The sequence below is a fragment of the Ictalurus furcatus genome, chromosome 1, assembly GCF_023375685.1.
Source record: "Ictalurus furcatus strain D&B chromosome 1, Billie_1.0, whole genome shotgun sequence".
Taxonomy (NCBI): Eukaryota; Metazoa; Chordata; class Actinopteri; order Siluriformes; family Ictaluridae; genus Ictalurus; species Ictalurus furcatus.
Genome location: NC_071255.1, coordinates 16,369,462 through 16,382,969, shown reverse-complemented (window position 1 = coordinate 16,382,969; position 13,508 = coordinate 16,369,462). Strand labels below are relative to the sequence as shown.

At 36.8% G+C, this 13,508-nt stretch overlaps 1 protein-coding gene across 9 annotated transcripts in view; it reads left to right on the top strand.

The window, feature by feature from the left end:
- The first annotated feature begins 2,500 nt into the window (after nucleotides 1-2,500).
- The window catches only part of mef2d (myocyte enhancer factor 2d), a 62,505-nt gene continuing 51,497 nt past the window's right edge, over nucleotides 2,501-13,508 (top strand). For 8 of the 9 annotated variants that reach the window (XM_053629333.1, XM_053629359.1, XM_053629351.1 and 5 more), the window contains exon 1: nucleotides 2,501-2,722. The gene's annotated coding sequence lies outside the window, so the exon portion shown is untranslated. Of the gene's footprint in view, nucleotides 2,723-9,134; nucleotides 9,193-13,508 lie in introns of all 9 variants that reach the window. The other variant, XM_053629306.1, reaches the window with a different exon arrangement.

Below are 13,508 nucleotides of genomic sequence, written 5' to 3'. Positions count from 1 at the left end.
GTCATTACAAACAAAGGCTTCTCTACTAAGTATTCAATAAATTTCAGTTAGTGTGTTCAATACTTTTTTCCTGTGTCATTCCACTTTGTTGCACATAACTTTATTTATGGACTTTAATACTGTGAATTCTTTATAGTTCCGCGTTTCTTGAGTTAATACTGATGTCTAGTGAAACTTTCATGTGAATAGCCTCATTGGAAATATATTTACTGAAAAAAACGTTGACGCATCCAATACTTATTTCCCCCACTGTATGAAATATATGTAAAGTGTAGCAGCAGTGGGAAGATGATATGTGCAGTTTAAAAAATATATACACAGTTAAAAGTTCAGTTACTGAAGATGAATAAATTGAATGATTCCCTTGGTGTCAATTAATTGTTCTGCAGTCTTATATGCTATAGTAAGTCTGATTAAACACGCCGTACATGTCACATTTTTGTCTTTCACAAAAAATTGCTTTTTATGTCAAGCTCTTCCAATTTGCCCTTCAAAAACAGAAGCTTGGTCTTTATTACCTTTAATATCTTACAACAGCACTTTTATATTTCATGTTTGTTTTCATTAAAAGGGTGCTTCAACAGCCAAATGTTGCACAGCACCTTGCTTGCTTGTATGAAATGTGTGATCTGAGAAAAGGCAACAGTGAGCTCGTCTCTTCCACAAAACCCCTAGTGTGTAAGCTCCTTGCATAAAGAGAAAGTACTCTCTCTCTCTCCCTCGCTCTTTCTCTTTTGAACAACCTGCATTTTTCTCCACCTCCCTGATTACACCCATTTAATTTTCTTTGTCTCTGTAATGTATTTATTAATTAGGCTGACATTGTTCATTGTTGTTTGACTTGTTTAACTGTACATTTATTGTAGTTCTATCACTGTTTGTGTTGTGTGTGTTTTGTAGTAAAACAGATTCTTTACTTGGTGTGCTTTCAGTATATGTGGTTTGAGCCTGATATGCATTCACATATATAATGGAGCATTTTCTTTATAGAGTACTTTGGGGAAAAGAGTAAAGTGAAAGCAAAGTTTCTGTACAAAACCCATTGCAACAACATAAACTAAGTACTTCAAAAACAAAGAATACAGGAATTGTCTAGCTTGGGGGAATCAAGAATAAATGAGTTCACATGCAACCAAGAAACGAAGAAAGAAGGAATAATAGAAAACATGTGTTGTCAGGATAAAATGCAGTCATGTGTTTTAGGCCAAGAACAAAATCTCAAGTAGTTTGCTAACGTAACTTCTAAATTCAAGTAGTGTGAAAATCATTGTACAGCGGGGTGAGAGGAAAACAGGGTTAAACAGAGGAGTGCTTTCAATAAGAAATGAAGTAAAAAAAAAAAATAAATGTCAAAATAGGAGGGGTTTTGGGAAGAATGCTACATGTGAGTCTATGGAAATAAAAGTTGCTAGAAGGGATGAAAATATGGATGCGAGTCGACTATATCTATCAAAAAATACAAGTGGGAATGAGACATTGTAGAGGCGTTTGGAGTTAAAGTTAAATAATAGCATAATAATACCATAACAACAGCACGAATAAAGAAAGAAAGAAAGAAAGAAAGAACACCAAGTTGGCATTGTTAAACCATTTTTTCCCATGTTGCTACGACTTTAAAAGCCACTTCGGTGACGTCTTTGCTCTGGCTGTGACGTAGATAAAATATGGCGCAAATTAAATCGCATAACTTGTCCTGTAGGCTGCTCTATAACCTTTAACCTACTTCTACTCGTGTCTTTAAACAACAATAGTTTTTTAAAAAAGTTGACAGGCTGGTTAGAACCGCATAAATAACTGTCTGTTAAACTCTCGTATTGTGATTTTTTTTTTCGACCGCATCACCACCCTTTGCTCTGTAAATACCGTATCCTGCCACGGAAATAGGGCAGTGTTTACGTCATTAGTTTCTCGTCATTTGTGTACTAAGCATATTGCACACACATAGAACAAGTATTCTATATTGCCCTCTCTTTCTACATTTTATATATATATATATATATATATATATATATATATATATATATATATATATATATATATTCATCGTAGTTATATATCAAAGAACGTTATCTTGTTAACTTCTTTAATAATAATAATAATAATAATAATAATGCTTTCGCTAAGTTATTTGAAACCTACTGTATCTGATGCCAATGCATTTTATTTCGTGAATGGTCGGATTTTAAAAAAGAAAAAACAAAACAAAAAAAACAGAAATAATATGTCACGTTTTTTATGGAATAACAGTACTCTGTAAACAGAAACATTAAAATGTTGGAATGTTTTGGTTTGGCCTTCCCTTGAAAACATAGATGAATACAGTCAGCTAATGCTCGAGTTTGATTTCTGAAGTCCTTCCTATTTCACCTTAACCCTCGCCTACCGATTTTGCTTCTGCATGTAAGAGCCTCGTTTCCCGTGCTCTGATTGGCTAAGCGCTGTTAAAGCCCGCCTCCTATTGGCCACCAACATGTCCATCATAAAGCAATGCCAGTCATGGTAGATAGGACACCTTGTACACTGTATCATTTGGCTGAGCAAGCTAGCTAAACAATTACTTGGGAACCCGAAGGGGAAAATAAACTTTATAAATTGATGCAGACTTTGATGTTTGCTCTTTTTCAATGAGCATTTTGATATTCGTTGTAGATGTTACGAGGGTATCCAGCTCGTAGGAAATCTCGTCATTACCGTACAGATGTGGATACAGTAGCTACTCTGGGTAAGTGACTCCAGCTAGCCTGTCAGTTGTAGCTAGCTAGGTGTATAGCTAACTTTAGGTTAGCTCGCTTCCTTCTCTCGCTCTGTTTACGTTTCGAAAAATGTGATTTGTTTGTCCTTGGATAGTTGATGTTTAACACAGTGAGAGCATACGTTAGCAGCGAGTGCGTGTGCTCTCACTGCAGATCATTTTCTGTACTGTCGGAATGAAAAGCCGTCCAAAATGGAGGACTAGCTGTGGCTAACGCAGTTCGCTCAAGCCTGAGTCGGCATCACTTTGCTTTCTTTTATATTGTGAATGATTGCGCTTAAGTGATCCGCCGATTCCTCCAGGTTTCGGTAGATGAATAATTGCAAATAAATTGACTCTACACTCCGTGTTGGACAGCGGAAGCTAAGCCGTGTTTTTCTTTTCTTTTCATTTCTTGTGCGCAACAGTGGCGACAGTCCAATGTCAGATTTGCTCTTGCCTCTCTACAGAGCTGTCAGAGCTGAACTGGAGATTTCCCCATAGCTTTATTGAACCCATTCACTTATTTCTCACCCTAACCACCTTTTATGTTCGTATATGCATTCAGTAGCTACAGATACAAGCGGAAACCCTGGTGTTTTAACCGAATGGTTGCTTGAAAGATTGTGCATTTCTCGCTGAAGAACCATCTGATATGTGTTCAGCTTTATCACAACACCTTTTTACAAAAAATCCACTGAAAGTTGCCCACGCAGTGCCGAGACACATACTTCTCTTTCGTGTTACGCAACATCTGTATGTGTGTGTGTGTGTGTGTGTGTGTGTGTGTGTGTTTCTAGTGCTTAAAAGCTCAAGCTGGGTGCAGCTCTTAACCAAGGCTTATTTCATACATTATATCTCTAATAATTGTTCATGTATGTATGTGAGACTGTGCATGTATTGTGATCCTCCCTCCTACCTCATGAAAAGTCGGACTTGGCCAAGGTGCTAATATTGACATAACCTTAACCCACATGTTTTGTGTTGTGGTTTGTAAAGAGCCACTGTTTGGATTAAATGGCTCCAATTTTCCAGCCCTGGCCACTGAAACCAAAGCACTGTGCTGTGCGGGTTGTGCTCGTCGTGATTCCCAGCAGGATGCCACATGGAGAGGACACACTCCATCAGTCACTGGCACCCACCTGAGCTGCTGAAGAGAGCGAGCTAGAGATCAGACTCGTACTCAGCGTGTTCGTCTGCAATGCTGCATAATGTTGTGCAATGTTTACTTGTTCCAAAAGTTAACGATTATGACACGGCATTATAGTGTGCGGTGCTGTTATGGAAGTGTGATGTCGCTGGACTGATCATAGCATCAGTAAGATGGCACATTGAAAGGTGTATAATTTTGCAGGAATTAGTTTGTACGTCACAGACACTAAGCTGGTCCACGAATGGTGGTATTATGTATGAAATGGTTCTTGCAGATGTCTCCTAAAAGCACATGTTAAATGAAATAACATTTGTACAAGAGAATTTTCGAATTTCCTTGTATGCTTCATGGACCCACTTGAGTCGGCAGTGCCAAACAAGACAGTAATATTATGAGCTAGCCAGTTTAGTGTAATATTTTCACTGGCCATTAAGCATATTGGAAATTGGCAGGGGCTTTCTATGCGTGATCAGATGACTACCTGCTTGCCAACATCATACCATTTATACAAAGTTAAAACCTCTGGTGATTATGTGAAGATCTGAACACACAGAAAATGTGCTGTACGTCCTGTTAGAACAACATCCAGGGCAAATTGACATTTATGTTTTACCAAATAACCTGCAAACACATTATTAACACTTTTCAGCGAGTTAATTTAAAATATATATATATTTTAAATGCAGAAATTAAAGCCTTGACCTATAAAAGTTGTTAATGTTTCTCTGAAACATAAATCAAATATGCTAGACAGAAAAAATATCCATACTACCTTAAGCTTACCTTGAAGAATGTTTCTGTTCATGCGACCCTATTTTCTGCTCAAGCATGGATCATGCTGATTGATGATGTACACAGTAAATTTCTTCAATCACAGGTCTATCGTTAGAGGATCTTCCTTGTGTAATCTGGCTTGAAGAACATCATATTTCACTCTCTGTTCTACAGTTCAGCCAAAATTGTATTGAGATAGTTTTATACAAGTAATAGACAAGTAATAATCTTTAAAGACTGTTGTAATGGCACAGTCTAAAACCAGTTTTAGTTTTGATTTCATTATGTAGACTAATCATGTAATGTCACATTCAACTAGTTTTAGCGCTGTCAATAAGGCATACAGAATATTTTATGCTTTTTGTAACTGAGTAATCCACATAACTCTTAATATTTGATGCATAAATTGTTTTGGTGTCATTAGAAGGCTTACAGTTTCATCTTTCTAATCACAAAATCGTGTTTTTCCCCGTGGTCTTTGTGAGTGATTTCTAAGACCAGATGACAGTTATTATAAATAAGGAAAAATGATAATTCTGTGAGTCCTCTCACTTGATAGAAGTGATAATACGATCAAAATTCCTGAATTAAGAGCGCCCCCTCTGTAGGCACATTAAAGGTGCATTAGATAAGATCAGTCCTTTTTTTTCTCCAGGGTTAGGTCTCTAACAGTTAAGTGGGTGGTTTTGACATTTGAATGTTTTTTTTTTTCTGCTCCCTGAGCACCACACCCCCAAAACATGTTCATGAAGCTGCGTCTCCAGGATCCATTGTGGCATGTACAAGTAAGAAATAAAAACAAGATTACTGCATCTTTAATACATAGGGATACACTCATAAATACTCAGAGGTTGCACAAACTAACTCGCTCTCACTCAAATGTGCACACACTGAAGTGAATGATTCCAATCCACTAATGTGTATTCATTTTCACCAAAACCATGTAATATATATTGAGCCTAAATGGTTTATATGATGCAATAGTCTAATAATCGTTAGAACAAGTGCTGGAACACTTCCTGTGTTCCACTTTCTAAAAACTGTACAAACCTGGAGGCATTATGCCAGAGTGCATGATTTACCAAAACATCAGTGATTTACAAAGAATGGTAAACAGCTGGTGTTAGAGCTGTTTCACTTAGCAGCAGTGCTTTAATCACATAATTTCTTATCCTGACTGGGATTTATACTGGCGTTTTGGCTCGCAGATCTGGCTGCTGGCATGCTTCCACTTTTGCTCTTTTACACTTGTGTTACATTTTAGTAAAGAATTGTTGGCCATGCTTTTTCCACATCATGTACAAAGTTATCACATTAAGAGCTCATTGACCTGCAGACACGCGTGACTCTCTGTTGACTTTTACTGATTTGCTTATACACGTCAGATGCTTATTTCTTCCAGTGTGTGCTTTCAAACATTTTGCTTGAAATGGATACAGTTGATGAGAGCATTATATGATGCAGCCAATATTATTGGATTTATTTGAAATCTAAAACAGAAAGACAGCACCACTGCAGGACTTTGCCATAGGGCATTATGGTTAATCCAGTAACTGTCCAGTACACATGTGGATATCCAAAAAAGTACCTGGCAGAATTGTTTTAATTGTAATTAAAAAAAAAAAAAAAAAAAAAGGTATAATAAATTAAGAGTAAGTCTGCCTGCAGTCTACATGTGTGGGTGTTTACATGTGTTAATGAGTTGTTAATTTTTTTTAATCATAAGCTAGAACTGAAGTTGTTGTTGTTGTTGTTGTTAATGCCCAAATGAATTTGTATACTGAAATGCCCATCCCTAACATGAATCTGAATAGTTATTGCATTTGACTAAAGCACAATGCCACCACACAGAAAGAACTGAGTTTTGTATTATTATGCACTGACTGGTCATTTTATTAGGAACATTGGGTACATGCTTGGTCTTTCATGTCAACTGTTCAGTTTTGAGCCTCATATTCGTGTTCTTGGTTGACAGGAGTATAACCTGATGTAAACCTCTGCTTTTGTAGCCTTTCCACTTCAAGGTTCGATGTGTTGAGAGTTCTGAGATGCTTTTCTGCTCACACGTTTGTAAAGAGTAATTAATTTGTAAGTACTCTTTATAATAATTTAAGTACAGCTCACTGGATGTTTTTTTGTTTTTTTGCATCATTCTAAGTAGACTCGAGACTGGTGTGCATGAAAATATCTGAAGATCAGCAGTTTCTGAATTACTTAAACCAGCCCATCTGGTATCAACAACCATGCCATGGTCAAAGTCGCAGAGCTTTATCCCCATTCTGATGCTTGATGTGAATATATCTGAAGCTATTGACCAGTATCTGCATGATTTCATGCACTGTGCTGCTGCCACCTGATTGATGTACAGGTGTTCCTAATAAAGTGGACAGTGAGTGTATCTTGTAATACTATAATACTGAGTTTGACAGAAATCAGAATAATTTTAATTATGTCATGTAATTGTCCTTATATTTAGTTTTTAGAGAAAAGGTATATTCTAAACATCAGTGGTAAGTTATTGTTTCTATAGTAACAGCTCGTTCACAGGGACTTGAATGGTGGACACTACACATCAATTTTACTGTACTAAAAGAACTTAAAGGACTTTTTTTCACCCTGACATTTGAATTAAAATATCATATAATTTTATATCCATATGTAGTGGAAGAAATAAGTATTGGATGTGTCAACATTTTTTTCAGTAAATATATTTCCTATGAGGCTTTTCACATGAAATTTTCACCAGACACCCGCAAATATAAAGAATTCACAACATTAAAGTCCATAAATGTGTAATAAAGTGGAATGACACAGGAAAAAAGTATTGAATACGCTAACTGAAATATATTTAATACTTAGTGGAAAAGCCTTTGTTTGTAATGACAGCTTCAAGATGCTTCCTGTATGTAGAAATTAATCGGCCGCAGTATTCAGGTGTGATTTTGGCCCATTCTTCTAAACATATTGTCTTTAAATCTTGTTCAATTGGATTCAAGTCAGGTGATTGACTGGGCCATTCTGATGCCTTAATTTTTTTCTCTGAAAGCAATTGAAAGTTTCCTTTGTTGTATGTTTTGGATCATTGTCCTGCTGCAAGGTCCACCCACGGCTCATCTTCATCATCCTGGTGGACGGCAGCAGATTCTTCTCAAGAATCTCCCAGTAAAGGGCTCCATTCATCGTTCCTTCAATTATATGGAGTCTGCCAGTACCATGTGATGAAAAACAGCCCCATACCATGATGCTTCCACCTCCAGTCTTCACTGTAGTCTTGTCCAAATGAGTTGTAGCAAACTTTAAACAAGCTTCGACATGCCTTTTCTTTAGTAATAGAGTCTTGTGGGGTGAGCGTGAGCAGTGGAGTGCATTGCCTATTGTTTTCTCTGTGACTATGGTACCTGCTGCATCCAAGTGTTTCTGTAGCTCTTTCCGAGTGGTCCTTGGCTCTTGGGCTACTCTTCTGACTATTCTTCTGATTCCCTGGTCAGAGATCTTGTGAGGAGCTCCTGTGCGTGGCCTGTTGATGACGGAGTGATGTTGCTTCCATTTGTGGATAATGGCCTCAATGATGCTTACTGGAAGATTCAGAAGTTTTGAAATACGTCTGTATCCCATCATCAATATGTTTTGCAGCAATAAGGTTCCAAAGGTCTTGGGAGAGCTCTTTGCTTTTACCTATCATGAGATGGTTCTTGTGTGACACCTTGGTAACAAAAAGCCTTTTTATAGACCATCAATTTACTAACCCAGCTGATACTAATTTGCACAGATAGAGGGTATAATTACTTATGGATTTCAGCTGGTTCCTTGCCTTACCTTGCCTTGGACAACTGCTTTTTCTTAGCATGTTCAATACTTTTTTCCTGTGTCATTCCACTTTATTACACATAACTTTATTTATGGACTTTAATGTTGTGCATTCTTTATATTTCCAGATTTCTTGAGTTAATACTGATGTCTGGTGAAATCATTTGAATAACCTCATTGGAAATATATTTACTGAAGAAAATGTTGATGCATCCAATACTTATTTCCCCCACTGTATATTATAATATATAATACTACTATATAATTTTTTTTTCTTTCTAAAATCTGGACAATGTTAGCAATTTCTGCCATTTTGTTCCAAAAAGCAGCTAAGGTGCTAGCTGAAGAAGGAAGTGACCGCTAGCTAGGTTCACTTATAAACAACAAATTTCAGAAATTAATGCAAATAATTAGAACTTTTAATTATTACTTCCTGTAATACTTACATTAACATTTTTTATTTACAAATTACACCACTACAGCGTTTCCAACTTGCACCAATATGCTTAAGTTGGAGATGTCAGTCATGTTTCAGTGATTGGCAGTTGGTTGCAAGGTTCTGCCCCTTTGAGTGTTCTACCAATTATTATAAGGAGAGGCAGTGTGTCCAGGCGGGACGAGCAAAGCGCACGCTGTCCAATAAACGTTGAGATGTTTTTTTCTATGCAGAACCCACCTGCCGAAACTCCCAGAGATGCACAGCTTCCGGACAGGACTCAAAATGACGGTAAAACCTGTTGTCCAATGAGCATTAATCATTTGTCCCATTACAATGCAATATCCCATAGACACCTAGACTTCTCTGAGCATCTACTAGTGCTGTGTCAGGAGGTTTCAAAGGAGATTTTCACACAGACTGTGCTGTCTGTTGAAAACAGTTTTAGTTAAATGAACAAACAGAATGATTATTGCTGTGAGATATTTAATTATTTGATTCTCTAAAATATTGAATTCCACCAAGATTGATGAACAATATACACTTTGTTAAATGTTTCAGTAATGCATTTTAATACAATTTGAGGAGGAAGCCGGGCTTCCTGTGTTAGTCTTAAAGCAATGGTCTGTGCTAGACATGTTACCACAGTTCACAGTTCATCTAGCCTTTGTATAATTTAGATTGCCCCTCTGCAGACTAAAGTCAACCACAAGCTGACTAGCTTATCACACCTTTTTTTTATCTTTTAATTGAACATTGCAAGGTGATCCTTTTTATCATCAGCAAGATGAAGGTATACTGGTTCACCTTTAGCAGTATATTTACGATTGGTCTGAGATTTACTGGCTCATTGCCCTCTGCTGAAGAGAAGCTCAGTGTATCCATTTAACCCTGATTTACCTTGTTCTTTCTACTTCAGACTGCCCTTAATGCCGGTACAGGCTGAGCTGCTGGTGGATTATAGCTGCTGCTCCTCAGCGAGAGCAGAATCCTCCTTACTCTTTCTTTCCTCTGGCAAGTTCTTAATTGAGTCATCATGAGCTGATCCTGCAGTTAAACATCAATTAAGCTAATGAGCAGAGTGCAGTGTAGTGACTAGGTACACTTCCTTGTCTGGGAGGACGATGGTTATGAAGGTACCAAAACATAGCTTGAGATTTTTTGGTATGAAAGGACAGGACAGTGGTGACGTTTCTGTAGTACACTCAGAGCTGTAGAAATTAGATGTTGACATGCTTGTCTACATTTCACTTGAGTGATACTTTTCCAGCACCACCCTGCGTTCACACTAGCAAGCAACAAGTTGTCCATTGCTTATAATGTAGTTTTGCTGTGTTCAAACAGAGGTTGCTTGTAACTTGTAATCCCCAACCTCTAACTAGGAAAAGCCAAAGAAAAGGCCTCCTCAAATTCCTACTCATCCGCTCATAGACTTATCAGGTATAAGTTCCTTCCCAGTTTATAAAGTGACATCAAATTAACATAGCTCTGCACAGCATAAAACAGGATTAAACAGAACACCATTTTTTACCTTTATGCTGTATGTATTCAAGTATTTGCTCAATTTAGATCAATCAACGTACAGACATATTTGCTTATTAATTCTATAGCGTTGATTATACAGATCGCTAGCTGAGGAGGAAAATATGCATCACTCATCACAGTTAGCTGTCTGTCTGTGTTTTTCCCCCATTTTGTACATTGAAAGCTCAGGTTGAAAAAGACATCATTCTGACTGGAAAAAGACCAGATGATTTTTTTTCTAATCTTTGAGTGTCCAGTTTTGGTGAGCTTGTGCCCATGATAGCATGAGATTCCTGTTCTTGGCTGACAGTAGTGGAACCTGATGTGGTCTTCTGCTGTTGATGTGGTCTTCTGCTGTTCTGCTCAAGGTTCAGTGTTTTGTGCATGCTGAGATGCTTTTCTGCTCACCATGGTTGTGAAAAGGGATTATATGAGTTACTGTGCAGGCTTGGGGAGTAACGGAATACATGTAACGGCGTTACATAATCAGGATACAAAAAACTGGTAACTGTAATCCGTTACAGTAACATCTAAAAAAAAAAAAAAAAAGTAATCAGATTACAGGTACATTTTGTAAAAAATGTGAATACTATCAGGATAAAAATAAAATTTAATTTAAAACCAAAGAAATTAATCTTTTGACATAACACAATATAGACAGCTGCTTGATTATAGTTCTGGTTCTCTCTTGCCAGTCATGACTCATGTGATCAACCTCCTGGTCATGCACAAATAAATTTTGCACAAAGTTAATTTGGTAGAAATGAACACGCATTGTTCTCTGAAATGCTTTTTTAGGGTGACCATACGTCCTCTTTTTCTCGGACATGTCCTCTTATTCAGACCTTAAAAAAGCGCCCGGCCAGGATTTATAAATTTGAGAAAATGTCTGGAATTCTGCTTTAGTTTCATTATGATGTGCTTATCGTCTCATACTGCATCATTTGTGCACATGTTTGCATTGCTTTAACCCCTCTCTGTAATTCCCGCCTTCTCATACCCCAATTGGTCGATTATAAAAGACTTGCAGCAACTATTGGCCAAATTCCAGTCTCTCAACCATTAGCCTACTCTCAGCGAGGACACAAAGGTGAAGCGCTGTTGTGTGCAGCGTCAGACAGTTGCTTGACAAAATCAGCAAATGAAAGCTGACAGTCAAAACAGTGCCCATGGCCATATAAGGTCATTTTTAATTTCATGTTATCACATGAAATTGTCTTACGTGGTCATTCAAATGTGTAAATGGTGGCAGAAGGTACACTCGTGGCATTTATTATTATATTTTATTCCATGGAAATTCAACAGAATGTAGGAAAAAATGTAAAACGTGGGCAGAGTGAAACCAATTTTATTTATAAATATTTATGTGATGTAATAGTGTGTCTTTTTCAGTGTATTAAAGTCTGCATTCATAACAACGTTGTTTTGTTATTATGAATGCAGACTTTAATACACTTTATTACACCCCCCCCCCCCCCCCCCCCACCAAAAAAAATAAAGGAAAAAGAAAAAGTGTGCCCTTCTTGGAAAACCAGAATATGGTCACCCTAGCTTAGGGGATAGTGATCTTTTATTTTTATTTTTTATTTAAAACAAATCCAAACATTTAATATGTTTTTAAGCTCTAAAATAAGCTCTGCATAAGTATTTTATAAATAAAAGTATTTTAATAAATTTTACATAAGCGTCTTCAATCATATTGTTTTTCTTTTGACTTTATTTCCATATGTGGCCTTGAAGTAATCCAAAATAATCAGATTACATTACTTTCATAATGTGATACTTGGATTACGTTACTGATTACATTTTTTATGAAGTAATTTGTAACTGTAACAGAATACATTTTTAACCTTCCCAACCCTGGTTACTATATCCTTCTTGGCAGCTTGAGCCAATCTGGCTATTTTCCTCTGACCTCTCTTTTCAACAAGGCGTTTCCACCCACAGAACTGTCCCTCATGCAGTGTTTTTTTGTTGTTGTTGTTGTTTTTCACACCATTCGGTGTAATCTCTAGAGACTGTTGTGTGTGAAAATTCTGGGAGATCAGGAGTTTATGAAATACTCAAACTAGCCCTTATGGTACCAACATCCATGCCACAATCAAAGTCACACTTTTAGTTCATTCTGATGTTTGATGTGAACATTAACTGAAGCTCCTGACCTGTATATGCAAGATTTTTTGCATTGTGCTGCTGCCACATGATTAGCTGATTAGATACCTGTATGAATGTACCTTATAAAGTGGACGGTGACTGTATATAGAACATGATAACAAAAACAATACATTAAGCCATGGCCTTAGCAGAAGTTTATTAAGTTGGTAAGATATATATATATATATATATATATATATATATATATATATATATATATATATATAGTAATGTCAGGAGTGGGCAGGCCCAACTGACTTGACTGTAGCCTCAAATATCTTTGGCTAACTAATTTTTCCAGAAATCAGTTCTGATTGGATGCTTACCACTGTGGTGTACGGTAGACCAGTCACTGTATCAGCTCACAGCAGACACATATTTTGCAGTAATTAGCGAACGTTTTTGTATAGAAATGATAACCGGTTGCACCACAGCAATTATTTGCACTTGCACAAATGCTCCCAAATATATTTTACAGTGGCACAGATTAAATTTCGGGAGCATATGCGACCAAAATGGTCGCAGTTTCAAGCCTTGGAAAGTTTTTTGTTTGTTTGTTTGGTTTTTTTTGGTTTTTTTTATAAAGCTGATATCGTATTATAAATGAAATAACAGCAGCACGTATGCCGTATAAATTTTTGACGTTTGTGGTGTTTTTAGATAAACTTTGAGATAAAGTGCAGTAAGGTCATGAGGGTCTCTTTTCCACATGTACCTACATGTAGCTTTTAGCAAGAAGTGGCATCAACTTGTGGAAAAAATTGATTTAACTAAAGTGCAGGAAATATTAATTTATTTGTGAATGTAACAATCAATTAGTCTTCTTTCAAATTCCGTCATAAAGTTAGAAGTTGATCATTGTCTAATTCACCAGAAATATTTATACCAGAAGGGTACAATGTGCAAATCATACATAAACCAAGTGATGA